This window comes from Brachycentrus maculatus, unplaced genomic scaffold, assembly GCF_059751285.1.
Source record: "Brachycentrus maculatus isolate JH-2025_06_01 unplaced genomic scaffold, ASM5975128v1 h1tg000558l, whole genome shotgun sequence".
NCBI classification, from domain to species: Eukaryota; Metazoa; Arthropoda; class Insecta; order Trichoptera; family Brachycentridae; genus Brachycentrus; species Brachycentrus maculatus.
Genome location: NW_028281301.1, coordinates 68,277 through 92,195, shown reverse-complemented (window position 1 = coordinate 92,195; position 23,919 = coordinate 68,277). Strand labels below are relative to the sequence as shown.

Below are 23,919 nucleotides of genomic sequence, written 5' to 3'. Positions count from 1 at the left end.
AAAGTGCAAAATCAACCATTCATTTTTATTTACATTACTTAGTTTTTCATTATGTTATTCACTTACATTCCTTGATAGATCTGCATTTTATACAAGATTTAATTATATAATTTGTTTGATGATCATCAATCTTGATAATCATCAATATTAGTTGTTTACTGACATCTGTCAGTAAAAAACTAAAATACGATTTATACATATTTTATTGATAAAATGAATATATGTATATGTTTATTGAGTCGATAACTGTAAACTGAATTTTTATTAAACTTAATAATAATACTAATAATAATAAACGTCATCAAATAAGTTTTTTTGTATGTATAACTAGGGGTTATAAAATTAGATTAAATAATCAACAAGTCAGATGTAATGAAACGGTTTTCCGTCTATTGACGTTCTAGGAACGTTATTTTGTAATCAATTATTTATTCATATATTCCCAAAATATTCGATATTTGGGCAACCCAAATATCTGTTTGCTTTATTTCGTATTTGTTTGTTCATAATTCATGTTTTATATGAAAGGGTTTTCAGCCGAAGCCGTTTAAATAATACGTAATATGTAAAAAGGGGGGTTTCACGCTGTTTTTATATACGTCAACCCTTCATACGCTAAAAAATATTATAAATCGAATACGGACGGATAAATAATGATAATTTTTATCTCACCCAAAGGTGAACAAGATAAATGAGTCCTGTGTCATAGAGTTCGGCAAACAATCTTAAAATATGCCACGTTTCTTACTCTGGCGTTCACGTGAGTTGCTAGCCGTGCTCGGGCGGTCTGGACCACAGAGTGACAAATGATATGGGTTAAAAAAATTAAGTAAAATAAATTGTATTATACGAAACGGTCCAAAATAATATTTTCATATCTCAATTTCTGCAATGCAATTAGGCGATTCATACATACTCTAAAAGACACTCTTCCGAGCAAAGCGGTGATCGGAGCTCAATTTTTTATTAAAGTACTCAATTAAAGTACTTTGTGGCACATTTTTTAATACTTTATAAAATAAAACTGAAACATTGTTTTAACCACTTTTATTTTTGGTACTTTTTCCTAGCCGGTTTTGATAATCACCTTATCATTTTTATGAACGGATAATCCATCTATGAAGATAACAAAATGCTTGTCAAAACCACCTGGTTAAAAGTACCAAAAATAGAAATGGTTAAAAACAAAGATTTCGTTTTATTTTCTAAAGTTTTTAATATTCTTTGTTATTTCTGGATAGTAAATGAGAAGGTGGAGCATTATTTACTTATCGATTTCACGTTAACCTTGTAAAATAGCTTGTTTTAGACCACTTATTAATTATTTTTATGAGTAATTGTTTTTTATTTGACACATTATGCTTACCCAAGGTAAAGCAGGTATCTTTAAATAGATAAATACGCTGGAATCGAAAATCGTGTTTTTTTTTATTATTTGAAAGAATAATTTCTCTTGTAGTTTTACTCTTTTCTCCTTTAACCTCATCACACTTTATCTAATATTACTCACAAAAAAAAATACAACATAATTTTGAGTTTATTTTTTTTTATTTTTGCCTGCCGATGAGAAAATTGATTTTTTAACTAGTCGTGTGTCCAAAAATGGTTTTGTACAAGTGTTAAATAATTATATTCAAAACATTTATGAATAAAAATTCAGTGGGCACAAAAATCATCGTTGTACATTTAATTCGAAGTACATAGGGTTATTATTGAATATATATTTTACGAAGATTTTTTTTTTAATATTTGGTACTTTCTATAACAGACAAAAAACAAGAAAATTTCTCTTTTATTAGTGTTAATAGTGAGATAAACCAGTTAAACCTTAGTCTGATGTGAATCTTCAGTACCTACAAGTGCTTGAATAGTAAATTTTGAGATAATTATTTCAACATTTCTGGCATGTCTATAGATATTAAAGGAAGATTGATTACATTGTAATAGTTCATATTGATTTGATTAGCTCTAATTAATACTACAACGCTTACTAAGGCAGATGTAACAGCAAACATTGATTTAGTTCATTAGAGTCCGTCAATTTCTAAAGTTGCTAACCCTATTTCTAAATCAAAATTTACTCAATTTGGAAATTGAATATTCAATACCTAGTTTTAATGCTTTCGTATCTGAATTTCACCAGGATATTAACTGAAAAATTAGTTTTGATTTTGAAAATTCAAGCTTAACCATTATTTGGCGTTGTGATTCGTTCACATTTGATATTAAATACCTTTATTATTTAATTTAACTATTGATTTTCAGTAATCTTGAATCTAAAAAACTTTTTTTCAATTTATAATTGGTGAATATCACTTTCTCCAAAAATCTTTTGCGAACGTGTTTTGATGCATTTAACATAATAATTCAACACAGTATGATGGGAAATGATTCGAATGACGTGTCATATAAGATTTAAATTAAAAATGGATTTACTAAAAAAAATAATAGTAAAAAGTAAAAAATAAGGATTTGACTACAAAATGATTGCCGAATAATTAATGAAAAAAAACAAACACATTTTTGAAGACATTTTTTTTAAGTAGTGTTTATTTTTATTAGAATAAAAAAGTTATTTAAAAATAAATATCGTACATTACTTAAGATGCACTTTATATAAAATATTATAGTTAAATGAGGATTTTCAATAAATAAATTCAATTTCCATAATTGCTATCCATTCATTTTCAAGCTTTTATTTGGTTATATAAAGACAATATCCATTGTTTCTGAAGTGTGTGAAATATGCTATTGTTTCGGTTTGTATGTTTTATTGAGAACATGAGTATTGATTGTCCTGACGATGAGATGATTACGTCTTAAAGCCGATAAATATAAATATTCATGTTATTTTTTGACATTTCAACATAAAAGAATGAGAATATGGACGTATGGGCATTTACGGGGCCATATTCTTCTTCATCTATACTGAGATGTAAAAAAAAATGAAAAATTACTCTTAGAATTAAAGATAATCCAGATTTGTGTATACTTATTTGGACACACTCAAAATGCTGTAAATAAAAGTTTTGATGAGTGTTTAAATACTGACATTTTATCAAAATGTAATTTTTAATCTAACAGACACCTTGAAAATCCCGGTTTTATGTATTTTTGTAATGTTTCCGAGTTCAATATTTAACCATGCGATTACCTTGTCCCTATCATCATTGATTAGATGACAATAAAGGTATATTAGCTACTATCCTGTGACGAATCCAATATTCTACGAGCTTTATGCCCTTAAGGAGGCCCTAGTTATCGTATAAATAGTCCTGAAGTATAACAATATACCCCTCAACGGACGCAATTTGGGAGCCAATAAGTGGCATAAAAGCAGCGTAACAAAGATTTCGAGGTAGCATGGCAATATAAGGTTAATTGGATGTGTTTACAGATTGCTTATTCGATACATTTGTCACGTTAATAGTTTATTAATCAATTATTTTTGACATCTCAACATGGATGAAGGATAATATGGGAGTCTGAACATTGACAAGGCTTACAAATGTGATAGGCTGGTTTAAGTGATCACTTTACACACGTGTAATATTCACCAATTCTTCCACTAACTGACAACCACACTATTCAAATTCTTGAGACTTCTAGATATATTGATCAAACTCGTAGCACAGTATGCGCGTGTTCACAATAGCCATCTATGGTGGGATGAAGAAAGCTTTTATTTGGCAGAAACTCTTTTATTTGTATATGAGTATGGATGGTAGTGTTTCTGCTTAATAAATGCTTTTTTCATCCCGTCATAAATGTCTTTAGTGGCTTTTCTAGTGAATTTGAGTAGTGTGTTAATCAATCATGGGTGGAATTGGTAAATATTACACGTGTGTAAAGTAATCACTATAACGGTCTAAACCATATCAATGCCTAGACTTCCATATGGTTTCTTCTTCTTCTATGCTGGGATGTAAAAAATAACTCCTAATTAGAGATAATCTAGATTAGTGAACAAGTATTTGGACACACTGAAATTGTTTTATTAACTAATGTTCAACTTTCAGGAACATATAGAGATTTGATCACTACTCTTGAGTTATTATTCATTTCCACATAAATATTTAAATTAAGCTATCATATACGTTTATTTTTATATTCTTAATGGTTGTTGTAAAAGTACGTGGATAGTGTCTTAAATTTAAGTATAAATAATGACGTCAAGATCATGAAACTTATTAGACAGGCTAAGTACATTTTAATGGATTATTGGTTAAGTTTTATCCATTAAGCTGTACTTGCTCTATTTACCAACTTAATATATCTAGATATAATTACACGTTACCAAAATCAAAACGTTTCGTGACTAGTAAAGAATTTTGCGTACTGCCGGTTTTTTCTCTAGATTAAAATCTACCCCTAAATATAATGTTGAACCTGCTTTTTTAACATTAAAACTGTTTTTTTTGTATTTTAAGTGATTCATGTTTTTGTCTTTAAATTTGTAGGAAAACATGTAAAAATAACCTTCAAAAAATATGTGAAATATTAGGACTTTAGAAAAAAATGCAAAGTTATAAAATCAATTTTGTGATTTAATATGCATTTTTTTCATAAATCCGGAAGTAAAAATAAACGAAGTACCTACTTTTCCATTAATAAAATACAAATTAAATTTTTTATTATTATTACTTACATTTTCCTTCAAAATCACTTTTCCCATATTTTAAAAGTAACTTATATGACAATAAATCAAGTTACCCTAAAATTACGACTCTTTCATAACGCCCCCGTATTAATTGAAATCGAAGTACACATTTTTGTTTAGATTTATTTCATATTTTGTATAAAAATTGTTTTGATGTATGGTGATTGTTGTATCGACAGTTGTTATGCTTCGTGATTAAAAAAATGTTTATATGATTGAATTTTTTTAAACAAATGAATAAAAAATATTAATCATAAAAGTATCGTACATTATAAACATATAAGTCTTACCTTACATCTGTTCAACATGTATGCCTTTATTTCATACTTTCTTTCAAACAAGATGTTTTATTTAATTAATTTTTTTTTAATGCTTATCTGAGCCTTGCATTTATCTTTATTTCACCACTCGAACATCTATTAAACATAGTTTTGGCGCATATTTATCTGAAATTTCGTATTTTAACTGTACAAAACTATCTTTAAAAAGTTTTTTTATTTACTTATTGGAAATATTATGTATGTAGCTTTATATAAGACATTTGATACGTTTCATTAGTTTATAAAATTTATTAAGTTAAAGGTTTTACCGTAAAAAAAAAACTTCTCAATAGCATCTTCTTCTGACCCTTATCTGCACCTAATGATGCAAATGGCAATGCATCGTATTGACGCAGTATTATCTTGACCGTTACTTACATGAAGTCAAACATTCCTACGCTTCAGAACTAGTCCAGGGTAGTATAAAATAAATATTTAAGTGTCCGCCTCCGTAGTGTAATGGTCAACACGCTTGGCTACCGTTCTGGAGGTCCCGGGTTCGATTCCCAAGGGGGGTAAAATAAATATAAGTGATTTTTTCACTGTAATATTTATTCAATATTATTACCCTGGACTGGTACCTGAAGCGGACGGCTGATCACCTTTCCTTCATGTGTAAACGATCAAGATAACACTGCGTTTATATGACGCAGTGCCCTATGCATCATTGGGGTGCGGATAAGGGTTTTATTATGAAAGTGTGAAATCACCAAAATTTACTTTTACCCCCTCCCCGCTCTTCTCTAAAATCTATCCTTACCTCCAAAACGATAGCCGAGCGTGCTGACCATTACGCTACGAAGGCGGAAAATACCTACTCATTTTGTAATATTTATCATATTACAGGTTTGAAGAAGTATTTTTAAAGACTTTCCCTGACATTTTTACAAATAAATCAAAACACACCGGAATAATAAGACACAAAACATTATTAAAACATCAGGAATGTTTGGACGTTCAATACAAGATAATGGTAACGAAATGTTTTTCTCCTGACTCGAAAAAAACAAAATGTTAATAAGAAATCTCGATTCCAGAGCGTGCAAATAAACAAGGCAGAGGAAGATGCTTCTTTTAATATTCTTAATAAATCCAAACACAAAGCGAAATAAATCCTACTTATTATTCAAAGAACCTTATTTCTTTTAACCAGATTTTTTACGAAATACTTGGAAGACACATTATTCTGATTTATTCCATTCATTTTGTGGGAATTTTGTAATAATAATGGGAATATATTGTCACTTTTTTAATCAACTCTCGTCAAAAACACTCGGTTTTATCAAAATGAAATTATATTTACTATCATTTTGATAAAATGTCCACCTCCGTAGTGTAATGGTCAACACGCTCGGCTACCGTTCTGGATGTCCCGGGTTCGATTCCCAAGGGGGGTAAAATAAATATAAGTGATTTTTTCACTGTCATATTTATTCAATATTACCCTGGACTGGTACCTGAAGCGGAGGGCTGATCACCTTTCCTTCATGTGTAAAACAATCAAGATTACACTGCGTTTATATGAAGCAGTGCCCTATGCACCATTGGGGTGCGGATAGGGGTTTTATTATTATATTATTATTATTTAAACGATGTATGATAGATGTTTAAATGGTAAATAATACTAAGAATGCAAGGCTGTGATAAAAAAAATATATTCCCTAATACATACATTGAACAAGGACAGCCATCAGACTGAATTTAGATAAAAGTACAGATTACAGTTTAAATACATATCAACTGGTTTTAAAGAATTTTGATTTTAACACTCTCTTTATCAACTTTGAACAAAATTGAACAAGTCATCGTTCACATTATGTTATACTTCTTTAATTTTGATAAAGAGAGTGCTATATTACCATACCACAAAGTTCAAAAATGCTTTTTATATACAAAATAAAGAATTTCGTTTTATTTAAAACCACTCACTAAGAGAGTATCCACCTTAATATCAAACGTTGACTATTAAAGTTAACGGTTACAATTAAACAAATTTATGAGGCAAATACATTTGTTAATATTAGCAGAAGAAGATCAAGGTAAATTTTGGTTTATATAATTATTCAAATACTTGAAAGTGGTTATGTCAGGACTCAAAATAATCGGCGGTTATGTATAAAGAGATGCGTAAATGTGAAATCGTTTAGACAGAGTGCTGTGGCGTTATATTTTCTCTGCCTACCTTTATAGAAACGGCATGATGAATAGTTAGTAAGTATATTTTTTTACGTACTGCAGATACAATACGTCCTTTTATAAAATAACACATTGTCTTTTGAACTTTAAAAATAGCGACACAATTATTTTCTTCACATAAAGTGATGAAAAAGATTTTTTTTTTCCTCTTTCATAAAAAAAATAAAAGAAAACGAGAAGAATAAATGAAACGCGACTGATTGAAAAAAGATGGTTCTTAAAATAGGGGGTTATTGTAACTGGCTTTTTCTAACGAATCAGTTCGTCTTCCGCTTTTCTTGCGCACAAAATTCCAGAAAACTTATCCCCAAATGATTATTTTTTCCATGGGGATATATTCGTAAGTTTTCGTCGAGTTTTTTCTCTCCTTTAGTTACTATTAGAACAGGTTGACTTGCTACATAAACTCTTTTTTTCAAAGATTCTTTGAAAAAAACTTTAGTAGGCAAACGGCGTCACGGGAAATCTTCTGGGATTAATATCTGTGTTTAAAAATGTATTTCACTTAACTCTGTACCTTAATTCTTTCAATCAAATTTAAGCTTGGCTTAAGTCAACCAGACACAAAGTATTTTCTCCTCCCCTCCATTATCTCCCAAACGATAACGATATTTTTATAAACGATATTTTTGTAACGATACAAAAAAATATTAATAAAAAATGGAGCCCTGTTATATCACTCGTCTTCAATATCAATTTTCAATTCCTTTGTCGCATTTTTTATTTTATTTTAGCAAAAGTATCTTCCGTTTAAATTTTTAGCAAGTAAAACGATATATTTTAAGCTAATATTGGATGAGAGAAAGTATATTTACACGATTTCTTCTTCACGTCAAGAGCAAAATGAAAATTAAGCAAGTAAAAGAGAGTTATTTCCAAATTCAACTTTTTGTAGAAATTGGAAATATTGTATTATTTTAAAAAACAAAAAGTCTTTGTTTTCGTATGAATATTTCTCGTTAATTCAATATGATCCACAAAGTTAATGCTTTCAACATTCAAAACATTGGAAATTTAGATTCGTATAATAAGGTTTCTTTTTCAATATCATGAGATATTAAGCGATGGCAATTTACTTGATTAATTATGGTATATTAAATTATTGTTTTAACTAAATGAGACAATAATACGTGAATAAATATTAACCATAACTTTTTTTTATTTTGACTAATAATTAAAGGTGAAATACTGATTTGATTTCTGAGTATGAGTAGGTATACATCTGCATAATATTTTAAATCTTTGTTTAAGAAAAAATAATTAATAAGGGGTAACAGAAATATGTTTTATTTTAATTTTACTTAATTGACAAATAGTTATTTTCATTAAAAAAACTGACCTTAGATACTTAAAAATTAATTATGATAAACGACCAAAATTATAAAAAAGCCATTAAATGAGCCAAAAGCATTTTCACAATAACAATACGTAATAATTGAACTAGTAAAATATTATTTCATTAGGCTGTTATTAATTTCTTCTAAGAGTTTGACACTGTTTACTGTTCATCCCTAAGTTTCAGCCGAGGTAAGGAAAGCTCAAATTACTAACTAATAGAATACCCTTGTTTCCATGAGGACATCAGAGACCGTATTTTAGCCAATCTAGGAGACCTTTCTTAAGCTTTCTGACAAGTTAATTTTAATTAATTATTATTGCAGCATGAAAACCATTCAAACAATATTTCATAGAGGACATTTTGAAGAGGAACAAGCTTCATAAATAGTTTATTAAAATTAATAACGTTAAATCATTTCTCACGTTTCATGGACTAGTTTGAAGGTTTTAAATAATCACAATTCTGCTTATGACTCTTTATTTCTGAATGATTACAACACAACTTTTATAATTAATTTAACATTGCAATACATTTGGAACCCTTTTTTTTACTAAAGTAATATTTCTTTAGATTTTTATTTTCATAGGAAATGCTAAAATACAAATCAATCAATGTTACAAAATAACACAATCGAAAGTTTTTTTACCATTTTTCTTTAAAATAACAGTATAAAAAATAGATTTATATTATCCACTGACACTTCGTGATGGAATTGCATTTTTAATTTATTATTAGATTAAAACCAATATTTTTAGCTTTTCCACTTTTTTATTTGACCAGCGACCGGGTTTCGTCGTTACCGACATCATCAGACTGGTGAAAAATATATTAAAGCAAAAATACATTGCTTCATTCAATTTTCTTTTATTTGACCGGAAACTTTCAGAGGCTTCAAAACTGCTGATATTTTAAATTTATCGATACCACTTACAAAAAATAATAACACTATAAGATTTTAATTACTATTTCAAAATGGATCAATTAGTCATGAAGACGAAAATATTTAAATCATTGTACGTACACGGTCTGTGATATGGTCATTTGTTATAATTTTCAACCGTAATATATTTCTGGGCAAGAATGCTTAAGTATGGTGGACCGCAAGGAAACTGTATTTTTGTTTTTGAACCAAGAAATAATGTTTAGCTCTAAGATGGATGAATTGATTTATTGTAAGATCTAATGAGAAATTGAGATTCGCGATGGGAACCACTATCAGGGACAATCAAAATAAATAAATAAAGACACCATCAAAATACGATCGTAAATCGGAGTGTGCTTTTATTTTCACTTAAGGACCTTCAGGATATTCTTTTGTATTTTCAAATACATGAATTTTCCTACCACCTCAGGCAATATATGGACCTAATGTACATTTTTTACTACCCGGTGTTCAATATTTTCTACGACATTTTTTCGTCGTATTTTTTATCGCAAATTACAACTCTTCTTCTTCTCAACCTCATCCATACCTAATGGTTCATAGGGCACTGCATCGCATTGACAAAATTGTATCTTGAACGTTGATTTTGTGAAGGCAAGGTGATCAATCCTGCGCCCCAGGTTTATATAAACCCAGTGTAGGGTAATAAAAAGTATATATACATATATGTGAAAAGTCTCTAATATTTATTTTAACCCCCTGTTAATCAAATCCAAGACCTCTAATATGGTAGACACACGCGCTAACCAGTACATTATGGAAACAATCTGTACTGATTACTGATAATTTTTATATTATTTATATATTATGCCTTATTTACAAATATGCCTCAATGTTGAAAAAATATTGGATACTAATTCATAGTATTTTTTGACATCTCATTCTTTGATGAAGAAGAATATGGAAGTCTGGGCATTACGGGGCTGACGACCGTCATAGGCTGGTTTAAGTGATCACTTTACACACGTGTAACATTCACCCTCGTCAGCCCCGTTAATGCCCAGACTTCCATATTCTTCTTCATCTTAGATGAGATGTCAAAAAATAGAATGAAAATAATTGGAGATAATCCAGATTTTGTGAACAAGAATTTAGACACACTCAAAATGTTGTAAACTAATTCATTGCATTATTTTAACCGAAACAATAGTTTTGGGATAAATAAAAATAAACGGAATCATATAATTGACCTTTATTCACTCTCAATGAAAGATATGGTCCAGGATCGAATCTATATAGTGCTAATTTGATCAATTTTCTCATGATATGATCAGTACGAGCCCAAGGTTTATATTTTTAAATATCGAAGTGGAAAATCCAATTTTAACTTTAACTTTTCTTGAGAATCAAACTCGGAACATCTAGGTCATAAGGGTTAAAAAAAGTACATATATGGACGTACTGTCACTCACTTACTTGATTGAATTATCGTTTTCGTCTAACGACGCGACTCTACACCAAGATAGACCACTTAAGAAATATCAATCACTCGGTGTCAAGTTTTTTTTTTACTTTTTATTCCTGAAGGAACGGAAAAGTTTTAGGAGATTCCCTAAAAAAAGGAGGGAGAAGATTAAAAAAGAAGTGAAAATGCATCAAAACGTTCAGAGAAATTGAAAAAAAAAATTAAAACTTTGTCTGCCTCCGTAGTGTAATGGTTAGTACGCTCGGCTACCGTTCTGAAGGTCCCGGGTTCGATCCCCAGGGGGGGTCAAATAAAAAAACTTTTTTTTTTCACTGTAATATTTATTCAATATTACCCTGGCCTGGTACCTGAAGCGGAGGGCTGATCACTTTTCCTTCATGTGTAAACGATCAAGATAACACTGCGTTATATGACGCAGTGCCCTATACACCATTGGGTGAGGATAACGGTTTTATTATTTTAATTTATTTATTTTTATGGTCTTCATTTAAGATATTTAAATTGGCATAGGTTAAACACATATATCAGCTATCATACTAATTTTCACAGTGATGTAAGATTTCAAAACTAGGTGATTTTATGTTAAATATTTGAAAATATTATATTCGTGCTTACTTTCGATCCACCTTGTTTCGAAACCCACCAGATCCATCTCGGAATATATTATGTGTGCGACCAAGGGTGCCTTGACAACAGTTATTCCGAAGGTACTCGTAGTTAAAGACTTTCATTCAAAACTTACCCCTTTGCCCTTTTGTAAAGCCTCCATTTCTACCCTCGGTACTAGCAGCCAACCGAACAGATAAAGCCCCATCCCTTACTCGACTCTGCCCTTACAAAATAAGGTCACTTAAACTTCCAGATAGTAGTCAATAAACATCCGTTATTCGATACAATCTTTGAAATGCTCGTCGCACCATTTAGTTAAATAAACATAGCGCAAGTTCCAACCGTAAAATGGCAATCCTTTGTATTAATTAAATGCTTTTGGTGATGAAAAAATAAGCTTGCGTTTTACCCTATGCTTTAACATCAAAATGCTTATTTGTTATTTACATTAAGTGTCTCAAAATAGACAATACATCCACTGTTATTCTCGTGAAATCTTAAGTTTCCAGCACTTAAGCTTTTCACAGGTTGACTTAAACGATCACTTCATATATTGCTCAACGTTCACTAACGTACTCATTATAGGACATCAATATTGCATTAATTTTCAAAAGTTATATATATGTAGTGTTGTAACAGTACTACTTGTGAAGTCAAAAGTTTCTTCATTTGAAAATAAGTGAGAATTTTTTCGAAATATTTTACATACGAGGAAATAATATAATAAACAGTTGAAAAACATCCAATTTCACAGGTATTTTATTTAATATATAAGATGCCAGACTTAAACTAGCCTCTGCTAGGTTGTACGTTTTTTTTAATGGTATTACACGAATAAATACTTTCTCTCTTTTAAGATGATGCAGAAATACAAAATGTATGTATGTTTGGAGATGAAAAATACAAAGGGAAATTTATTTTCAATATTTTTTTGTGTTCAAGGTATTTGATATTGTTTAAAGACACAATGGATACTCGATTCAACAAGACAAGCGGATTATAGGTTAAGTGCTTTCTTGCTTTTTGACCTTGGAACAGACATCCGTAATACGTTCTCGATTGAATCCTTTCAAAATATAGAATAAACGTATATTGTTAATAAATTAAACAAATTTTAGCTACACGATATACTGGCTTTAAACATATTTTTTTGTATATTCCACTATTATTTATATTAATAAAAATAATAATAAAGCCCTTATCCGCACCTCAATGGTGCATAGGGCACTGTTTCATATAAACACAGTGTTATCTTGATCGTTTACACATGAAGGAAAGGTGATCAGCCCTCCGCTTCTAGTCCAGGGTAATATTGAATAAATATTACAGCGCAAAAATCACTTATATTTATTTGACCCCCCCTGGGAATCGAACCCGGGACCTCCAGAACGTTAGCTGAGCGTGCACCACAGAGGCGAACAAAATTTATTTATTATTTTATTTTATTATTTATTTTAATATTTATTTAAATTATTTATATTTACCGGTAAAATTCTAATAAAAAATGGAAAGATATAACAACTAACTAACTACCAAAATAAATAATGACATTAAAAATATTTATTTAAGCTTCGAAAAATTTAATTTAAAGCATTTTTTAAAGTTTTTTTCGGACAGATATATTTGAAATTTTTTTTAAATGTATAATATTTATAGGTATTCCATCCCTTTGCATGAATAAGCACTCTTTTTTTAAGGCTGATAATTTATTTCTTTTTTCTGAAAATGGTTAGCTTTAGTATGCATATCACACTTTCAGCCATCTTCTTCCCATTTTATCGATTATAAACCACGTTAATCGGAACGATTATGCAAATTTGATCGCCAGGAAAAGGAGCATCCATTTTATGGCTCAGATATGGGCCTCCTTAATCCCGTGTAATCCTGGAACTTTTTCTCAGAAGAGCATTAAGAAGTTTGTATTCAGATTAAGTTAGGCTTATATTTTAGGAAAAAAGACTTAAAAAAGAATGAAGAAAATGAATCTCTCCGAAGAAAATTGCAAGCGAAGGAAAAATAACAAAAAAAGGGGTTTAATCTACCATGAACTGAAAATAGAATGCTGTTTTTCTTTTCTTGGAAATTTTAACTCTTTCGTTCTTGCTGAACATATTTTTTTACCTGATATTTGTTCCCATATTTTTTGTAGCTATATTATTTATTTTATTAACAGTATTTTTAGTGAAATATAATATTTTTCAGAAATATGATTTTTTTCTAGTCATTAATCATAAGAAAAAAAAACTACAAAAAATATTATTTTTCTCGTAAATATTTCAACAGAAACTAAATATTCTTTTGTACCAAAAGAATAAAATGCATCTTATAAGATTTTATATTATTCATTCAAACCCATATCCGCACCCAATGGTGCAAAGGGCACTGCATCATATAAACACAGTGTTATCTTGATCGTAAAGACATGAGGAAAGGTGATAAGCCCTCCGCTTCAGGTACCAGTCCAGGGTAATATTGAATAAATATTAGAATGAAAAAATCATTTAAATTTATTTGACCCCCCCCAGGAATCGAACCCGGGACCTCCAGAACGGTAGCCGAGCGTGCTGACCATTACACTACGGAGGCGCAAGATTTTATATTAACTAACATAAAAAAGTCACTTTTGATATTGTCAATCAAATGAAAAAAAAGAATAAGACAAGGACTTCTTTAAAAGAAATCGTTACTGATAACTATTTAAAAATTTTGAACCGCAGTACCCAGAGATGGCCCCTAAAATGGTGGCTAAAAAGTCAAGAAAATTAAATAATAAATGGGTTAAGTCAAAAATATCTAAATCGGTTTAAAACACTCAAAACTATTTTGTGAGTATTATTGAAAATCACTAACTTGTGAAAAAACGCATATTTTATTTACAAAATAACCTTTATTTTTAAATATGTATACATAAATGATCCGTTTACCAAGGGGTTAGAGCTTTATCTTTTTCTTCAATTCATAAAACAGATAAATGTGTTTACGATTATAATAATTTTTAATGTGTTTATTCTTCAAAGTATTTATAGGTTATCATATGTGATTTCTTGTAATGGTTCAACCTAAACTATACAGTAAATATTTTTGGTTGACATAAAATATTCATAACTGTAAATGTGTTCTCGTTCTCGTACCAGGAAAAAGGTTTCATGAAAGTATCATATTTTACATTCATGACCATATAATTTTTTATTAGTGTTAAAATATGAACAAACATATATGTATGTAAATTATTGGTTACAGTTGAACAGTTGGTGTAAATTATGTTTTTTTTTAATCGGAAATAGAATGAACTGAAGTCAAATTCTGGCCTAGCAAAATTATTGATTGCTTTGAATGTATGGTAAATAGAGATGTAATACATATGTTGTTCTACAATGAGATCCGCCATATTGCAGGTCATCATTACTTCAAAGATCAGAAAACAAAAATATTCAAAAAATTTAAAACAATGAATACTTGAAATTATTGGTAATATTTCAATGGTTTTGGGGAATATTTCGGCAATTTCATAATGCGTTGAAAATAAATGGTCTTACAAAAATTAGTAAAAAAACGTACTTTTTTTAAACTTAAATCGTAATGATAAAAGTACGTTGTTTTACTTTTTCGGAATATTTATAACGATATTTTTACCATGTGTTTTTACTAGAAATCATTTTATGATATTGTATTTATTACATATTTTATTTATAAGACATATTCTCAACTTACCGAACTTATTTCCCTGATGTTTCCAATATATCTTCTATCCAATATATTATGGTAAAATCTGAAAGAAAACAGGAATTGTAATGATTAAATATCAAATATGGATACGTGTTTTTTAACACTCACCAATTTTTTTCTTAATGTATATATTTTAGTAAACATAAACAAAATAAAAAAAACGAGCAGTACAAAGTAAATTCAATGAAAAATTATATTGTTAGTTTTAAAAAATTAAAAGATAATGTATTACTCTACATCTCAGTTAATATGGCGAACTGTGTCGGGTTGTGGTCCCGTAGTTAGTGTCGCGGATCCTTGAGTCAAAGTTATTAGGTTCGAACCCACTCTACCACGATTTGATACCTATTTTTAACAATTAGCCATCTAGGCTCACAGAAATAGTGTAAATTTGAATTATTTTTATAAATAATAAAAACGCAAATATTTATCTTTTTTTAATTAAAATAAAATAAAATATAAACATTGGAGAAATGTAGTTGTCAATCATAAGGGATAAATAAAGCCAATAATACTTATGCCTTGTAAATACTTAAGCCTACATCTATTTACTTCTTTCCCTTTGCTTAAATATCAACCAAATGTTGCCTTTAATTACTCCGAGTGAAGGAAACCTAGCATATGAAAATACAGATTTGTTCGCTCTTTAACAATGTGGATTATTTTTGTAATTGGATTTTTATATGACCTTCATAAGACACGTGTCAGAAACATCCGTTAATGAATCAAATAAGATATTATCACGTTATGTTGAAAAAATATATTGTTTTTCATATCCTATATCATATTGATTAAAAATAACATGATTTTATGTTTTCGATTAAATATATAAATCAATTAATATTACAGCACTCAAATTTAAAAGTAAAATTACTTGGCGAAAGTTAATTATTAATCATGTAAAATTTACTACCTATCAAGCCGTATCCCCACAGGGATAGGCAGGGAAAATAGAACGCCACACCAATCTGTTTTTGCAAACAAATTTCATCTCTTTCCGAAGTCATTTAGTTTACTCTCAAGAAAAAAATGTTTGTTTTGTTCAATTGATTTACTACAAACAAAAAAATATTTTATTGGTTGCTTACACTGTTCTTAAATTAATCACGTAGATGTTAAACGAATATATTATGTACCAATATATAAATATTATGCGGCTATACATCTACTAACTCGAGACAAATGCCTCAGCTAAACCACTAGAATGGAAAATTATCCCCTAATTTTCTGGCTAATTTAGGGGATGGAAATAATGATGAAAGGTTTACATAATATTTATCATAATGACATATGAGCTTCTCGTATACCTACCGGATGTTATTCGTAAAGACCAAAAGCTATGGCATTTCATATCACATTAAATAAAAATACTTTTCTTTTGTATTCGTAGCCAACATCTAGATTTTTCGGAACCGGAATCTCATTCGTTTTCTTCATCCTAAGCTTTGTATATTTAATACCGAAAAAAAATATTCAAAAATGAGAAGTAACTTTCTTACGGCTAAAGTTAAGGTTTCTTTGTAAAATATTTATGCTGTAGTGTAGAAAAAGAACCAATGGCAAAAAACCAGGATATTATATATTTTAAACTATTCTTAAAATAAGCAAAAAGTAGCAGCAATAAACGTAGCCATTCTTAAATTATTTTACTGATTGTAGTATTTATATGTTTTGTTATTTATCACTATCAAATTATGATTTATTGCAACATAAATGAATTACGCTTTTACGAAAGAAAATGAAGTCGATTTGCTTCAATACTATTCTCTGCAGCCGTCAAATGCCTGAGAAGAGGCTTTGTATCGCGAACGTAGTATCTACGTTATACGTCGTGTCTGTACACTTTCTTTGGATGTACGGATATCTTATTCGCTCAGCAGTGCAAAACTCCACAGTGTAAAGGAAATCTTCCTTTGCGAACTATTAAATTGTTTCTCTGTACCTTGAAATTGCATTTTCACTCCTTTTGGCTGAAAGCTTCTGTGTCAAGAGATCCTAGTAGATTTTTAATCCTCAAATTTTATTAGAGTTGCGAGATTAAAATAAAATGAATAAAATATATTTTTTTAATTATAAAAAAGTTTTCGATAGTTATATGCATTAATTATTTAAAGCATAAACAAATGAAAAATATAAAAAAATCATATTGTATTTACTGTATAAATCATCAGTTAAAAGTCGTTATTCAACAAGATTTTATAACGTTTCTTTTGATGTCCGGTCAAGTGCTTGTATCCTCTTAGGTACGCAGCCATCTATCTACACCATGAATTATTCTTCTTGCTGTATCCTGTCAGGACCCCCTAACGTTGGTGATCACTCTGGCAAAGGCTTTGCGGTCCTGCGTCGTCCGGAACAACTCCCTCACCCCTCTTATACCTACGTATCCAGGTCAAGAGTTCTCTGTCTAATCTAGCTCTTTTTAGAACTTCTTCATTTGTGACCATACCTTTTTAGAGGATACGAACAATCCTGCGGTTAATCCACGTGTTTAAAGATAATATAAATAAATCAATTCTTAAAAACGTTAGTGTTTCTTCCAAAATCTGTATATTTTCTAGAATAATTTAAATATTAAAAAAGTATTCATAAATGTACGCGAGAAGAACAAAGAGACGCAGTTAATCGACTTTTATTTTGGTTATAATATTGTAACTCCTTTAAAATCGTATGTAAGGGGTGGCGGACAAATTTTTGTGTGCTTAGATTAAATAATATTCAAAACTTGTATACGCCGCGCTCGCTCTGTTTTTATATTGGTGTCGCTTTGTTCTTCTCGCCCTTGTGTTTTGTAATTTTCGATATATTGGTGTAATTTTGTTATTTTCACACTTATAACTTTGTAATTTTTAATAAATAAAAAATTATCTTCATTTGCGCGTTTCCGTCTTCCTCGTCACAAGTGTTCCAGTACCGTTAGCAGTAACAGTTAGCCATTTGTTGAGGAGAGAGAAATACAAAGTTATGCTCCTTATATTACAAGCAAAGTCGAAAGTCAACTCAGCAAAGAAGAAGACGTATATTCTAACACGGTAGACAGTGTAGTTGGGTAAGGATAAGGCATAGTATGACACTGATCGTATTTCTATATGGAACGCGAGCAATCCAGGGTAGGCACTGTTTTTCTGCCTATATGGAATGCCCGCCTCTTACTTTGCCACTTGTCCACTAATAAGAGTAACACGGAAAGATGAAAAAAACTAAATGAAACAATTTTTCTCTCATTTACTTCAATCTCAATACTTTGTCGAATAATGAATGCCTGGATGCAGTTCAAATCGATAGCAATTAGCTTTATTTTGAATGTTGGATTACGGGGTACATTATTTTATCAGGGAGCAGCTGGTTGGATACCTGGAGTACCAGGTGTTAGTTCTGGAATTTAAATTATAATAATTATCCTGCAATAAACAACATAATGTTTTTGAAACGATTTCCTTTCCTTAAATTATTTATTGCTGAGCGATTATTATTCCGGATTTTGCTTTGCAAGTAATTTTGCTTTACGATTCCCAGCGCTATCATCAACATTTTTCTTGCGAGATATATTGTACAGTAGAAGTAGTTAGTGAATTCACTCTAGGGAAACATATTTCTTTCCAGAGACTTTAGTACATCTCCGCTGACTGTGTCTCGGAACAACTTCTGAGATTGATTGATGTTACTGAGGAAAATTTTATGGTTGTAAAAATATTCTTTGTCAGGGATACCGAACGCGATTTTGGAGCTGAAATTTGTACTAAATAACTGTTTTTTACGTTATTAAAAAAATTTACATTTTCAACGATTGGAAGAAACCTACTATAATGAACACGTACTTATGAGAGAAATGAGTTATATATATGCATATAAAGAGTCTCTACCGTATTTTTGGCAACAATATGTAAAACATTGAAAAAAAGAGAAAATATTCTTTAAACTTAAACAAGGAAGCGACAAAACACATATATTATATATTGTTATTTTTTTAAATTTTAGTGATGGTGATTTTTTAAAACAAATACGCTATTTTTCTTCTGCCGTCCCTGAGTAAAAATATTCGTGTAAATTACTTGTTTAAATTTGTAAAATAATCAACTTGTTAAAATTAGTTAAATATTGGTAAAATGGTAAACCATAGACTTGATTTATATGTATTTTTTTTAATGAACTCGCCACTATGTTGCGAAGTATCGCATTAATAATGGAAAAAAATCGATGAAAATAGTAAAAAAAACCTTTTCTTTTATTAATTCATCCATAAAAAAATACATAACTTTCGTAAAGGAAGAAAATATTTTCAATTTGTAAATACTTTAAAAATCCATCTGCATCCATTGCATCTCACCAATAGATGTCTCTAGTGAAGTTCTAGTGATGTAAGAACAATGTTACAAAATTGTTTCATATATATATATAGAACTTGAGAAAAAAAGAATTTGAGTAGTGTCAATAATGGGTAGAATTGGTGAAGGTTACACATATGTAAAGTGATCACTTAAACCAGCCTATGATGGTCGTCAGCCCCATAAATGCCCAGACTTCCATATACTTCTTCATCTTTGATGAAATGACAAAAAATAATACTTTAAAATGGAGTTAATAAAATATTTTGAAAAATGTTTAGCGCCCCTGTTTCACGATATGTATATGAGAACCTAAGCGTACTGAATGCTCCACGTGTACGTATTTATATACACTCAATACCAATTTCAACCGAAATGGAAAAATAGCGTATTGTGCATCAAATCATATCCAGAAAATAATAAAACCCGATCCAATAACACAGACAGCTCTTTACTGAGAATCTGAGCTTTGAGAATTTCGGATGTCTGTAACTGATATAATAATAATAAAATCGATATGCTTTTCCTCTGCTTTGAGTTTGTCTACTTGTCCTAAGCGTAGTGTGAGGATGTTATACAATATTTTTGAAACACACAAAATCGTTTTCAGTTGACTTAACCAAAAATTAATCGTCTTGGCTCTTTTCAATAACAAATCATAAAGTATTTTTCTATCATATACCTTATTTCAACCTTATCGTATAAACAATTATATTGCATTTAAGTAAATATATATTCAGATGGTAGAAATACGAAATTCGGAATCTCAATAAATTTAATTATTTATTGCTATTAACTCCATTATTTAAAAATATGTAGTGGTACCTAATATATTTTTTCTTATTTTTGCCATCATTTACGTCCAATGGTGGTTAGGGAAATACATCGTATTGGTGAAATGTTACCTTGATCGTTACATCCATGAAGACAATGTGATAAATACTGTACATCAGGTACCAGTTTATGAAATAAATACATATAACTAATAAATGTACAAAAAATATATCCTGTCCCTAAAATAATTCAAAATAAATAATTAATAATAAATAAAAAATTAGAAAAAATATAATAAAAAAATATAAGAAAGAAAAAATTTATAATATCTTTTATTGCACCCTGAAACCTTTAAAGTGCCATGTCTAAGCTAGACAAAATCTGGAAAGACCGGGGTGTGAGTAACAACACCAAGATGAAGCTTGTCAGGAGCTTGGTCCACTCCATTTTTCTCTATGCTGCTGAAACATGGACTATAAAAGCAGCAGAAAGGAGAAAAATTGATGCCTTCGAAATGTGGTGTTGGAGGCGCATGCTCCGAATTCCATGGACAGCTAGACGCACCAATCAGTCCATTCGCCAGGAACTACGCTTGGATGGCTTGACTCTGGCCAATATCTGTACCCGACGGATTCTCCAGTTCTTTGGACACGTTGCGCGTGGCAACGAGGATAGCCTGGAACGACTAGTTGTGATCGGTAGCCTGGAGGGAAAGAGAGGGAGAGGAAGATCCCCACACGATGGACCGATCAAATTAAGGCAGCAGCAGGCACCTCAGTGGTTGGAGCGCTACGTGCAGCGCAATAACTGGAGAAGAGTCATTGCTTCTGCAAGGGTCACAGCCCTCAGCAATGAGGATTAAGACGGAGAAGAAGAAAACCTTTAAGAGAAATGGAAAAATACATATATTCAATTTCCTTCGTAGTAAAAACCACTAAATTCTATGTCTTTTATTAATGTCTAAGCCATTATTTTAACTTGTATCGGTTTATCTGCTGTACGCAGTGAATTTTTTGAAGTACCGCGTAATCAAATATGACTCCTAAATATCTTAGATTACTTTTAGGAAAATCATAATATTTCGTAGAGAAAAAAGTAAAGCACAAATATCAATCTTCTTCTGTATTTTATTAAGCCTAAATTGTTTCAATGATTTTATACGTGAGTTCATTCAATAAATTGAAATTTATACTCATAAATACAAAATTAAATTACATGACCCATTTTTCCTTTTCGCTTATTTCATAGCTTTTGCTTATATAAACATACTTCTCGAAAATTCAAAACTCGAATCAGGAAGTACCTACAAATTATGTTTAAGAAAGAAAAACATCTGGATTCCCGAACCACATAAAAAAAGAAAAAGATGTTAAATGAAAATAACGTTTAGATCATAAAAATACCGACCGGAACTCATTTTTGTATTCGTACGTTTCTAATAAATTTACCTTCGATATGTATTTTTTTATTTCAATATTCATAATTTTTCTCGTTATAATCAATCACTTGTACATCTTAAAACTCTTTGTGTTTATTTGTGTTTTTATTTTTTTATTTTTTTTTTACTTTTACTTTAGCTCAAAATTAAGTCTGCCTATTAATCTTCTTCACTTTCGTAATATTTGTATTTAATATTTTATTCTTGCTATTTATTTTTACTCATTTAAATTTTTATCGGAATATTAAAATTACCTGTTTTATTTGTTATTCATTATTGTTAATGTATTTATGTTAATGTTTTATTAAATTTCTAAATAAATCAAATTAAATTAATAATACCGTTCACTGATAAATGAAGTACATGACCGATCATACCTTCGTTAAATTGCTGATCATGTTAACACTACATTGATTCCATCCAGTGGCCTTTTCTTCTTCTGGGGTGGATGATGACCTCAGTTTATCGTTACAAATACTCCTTTTAACCTTCCTAGATTGCAAGGTGTCTAGCCGCCTCACAATATTGTACTTTTATTGTTATTAGCTTCTACGAACCGATAAAACCTTCAAGAAATACAACCCATCTCCTTTTGTTCGCCAGTCTTTCGTTTGTCTACTGATTACATATTTGTTACATTGTTTTCTGTTTCACAATATGCCTTTATGCTGTCCCAAATGTCTTCACATTTATAGGCACTCAAGTTTTGTACATGATTGTATCGATTCGTTCCAGTTCATATTTAACGACGTAGTAAAAATATTGGTTCAACGTGTAATATCAAACAAAATGTTTATGGTATCATAAGTGTTAAATTAGTTATCAAAGAAGTTGGTGTATACTAAATGTACGTACATCTTTAATATCGTGTTTTTCTCGTTGAATTATTATCCACAGCTGGGATTATGAACACATTTTCATTCAGAAGTAACATTCCGGCGTAAAATAATAAAAATAGTTGAATTGCGATGCCTCAGATGAATGTGCGGCAAAACGATGTATGATAGATGTTCAAATGGTGAAATAAGGAAAGAATGCAAGGCTGAGACATTATCGATCAATTAAGAAAGGTGCGTTGAGATAGTTTGAATATGTGGAACGCATGAGTGAGGAAAGAACGGTTAGACAAATGTATGCGCCAAATGTTGTTTTGAAAAGATGCAGAAGGAGACCGAGGAAAACTTTGCATAATTAGGTATGTCAAATTTTTGAAAGCGGATGGGTTAGGAGTCAAAATAATCGGTGAGTGTGTATGAGGAGATGCGTGAATATGGAAGATGCGTGAATATGCGTGATAATGTTTGCAAAGACAGAGTAAGAAGGTTAGGTTAGGTTAGGTTAGACAGAGTAAGAATATGAGGAGATGCGTGAATATGCGTGATAATGTTTGCAAAGACAGAGTAGTACGGTGTTTTATTCGCCCTGCCTACCCCAATAACAAATTACAGATGAAACTAGCTTTTTATTTGTATGTTGGAGCTAACATATATCCGATAGTTGTTTCCAAGATAGCCATATGAAAATGAACTAGTATTTTAAAAACCTTGTGGCGCCATTCGGATTAATAAATTATGTTTAAAAACATATTAAGATAGTATTAATAATAAGAGTCTAACTAACTAACTAACTAACCATCACGCCGCTTCCCCGTAGGGGTAGGCAGAGAGAATAGAGTGCCACACCACTCTGTCCTTGCAAACATTCTTCGCCTCTTCCACGTTCATGCATCTCCTTATACATACCCGCCGATTGTTACGACTCCTAACCTGACCACTTTCAAGTATTTGGCATACCTGATCGTGCCATGTTTTTCTCGGTCTTCCTCTGCTTCTTTTCCCACTCACATTCGCCTCGTTAATTTGTTTTACCGTTCTTTCCTCACTCATTCGTTCTACATGTCCAAACCATCTCAACACACCTTTCTTAATTTCATCGATAATGCTTATCTCAGCTTTGCATTCCTTCCTTATTTCACTATTCGCACATCTATCATACATCGAATATTAATAAAAGTCCATTTCAGTTATTACGAACATAAGTTAACTGCCAAAATAAACAAAATTGACATGTTATATTTAGTTTGTATTCAAAAGCACAGTCTAAAAACTCGGCAAACATCGTTATTGAATAGATTTGAGACATTACAGCAATTGTGAAAATAAC

General features: G+C 30.4%; 1 protein-coding gene across 1 annotated transcript in view; it reads right to left on the bottom strand.

Moving 5' to 3' along the window:
* Nucleotides 1-23,919, bottom strand: part of LOC148301487 (neuroligin-4, Y-linked-like) — a 204,520-nt gene that overhangs the window by 136,954 nt on the left and 43,647 nt on the right. Inside the window, exon 2 of the mRNA XM_088273173.1 lies at nt 15,205-15,262. The gene's annotated coding sequence lies outside the window, so the exon portion shown is untranslated. The remainder of the gene's footprint in view (nt 1-15,204; nt 15,263-23,919) is intronic.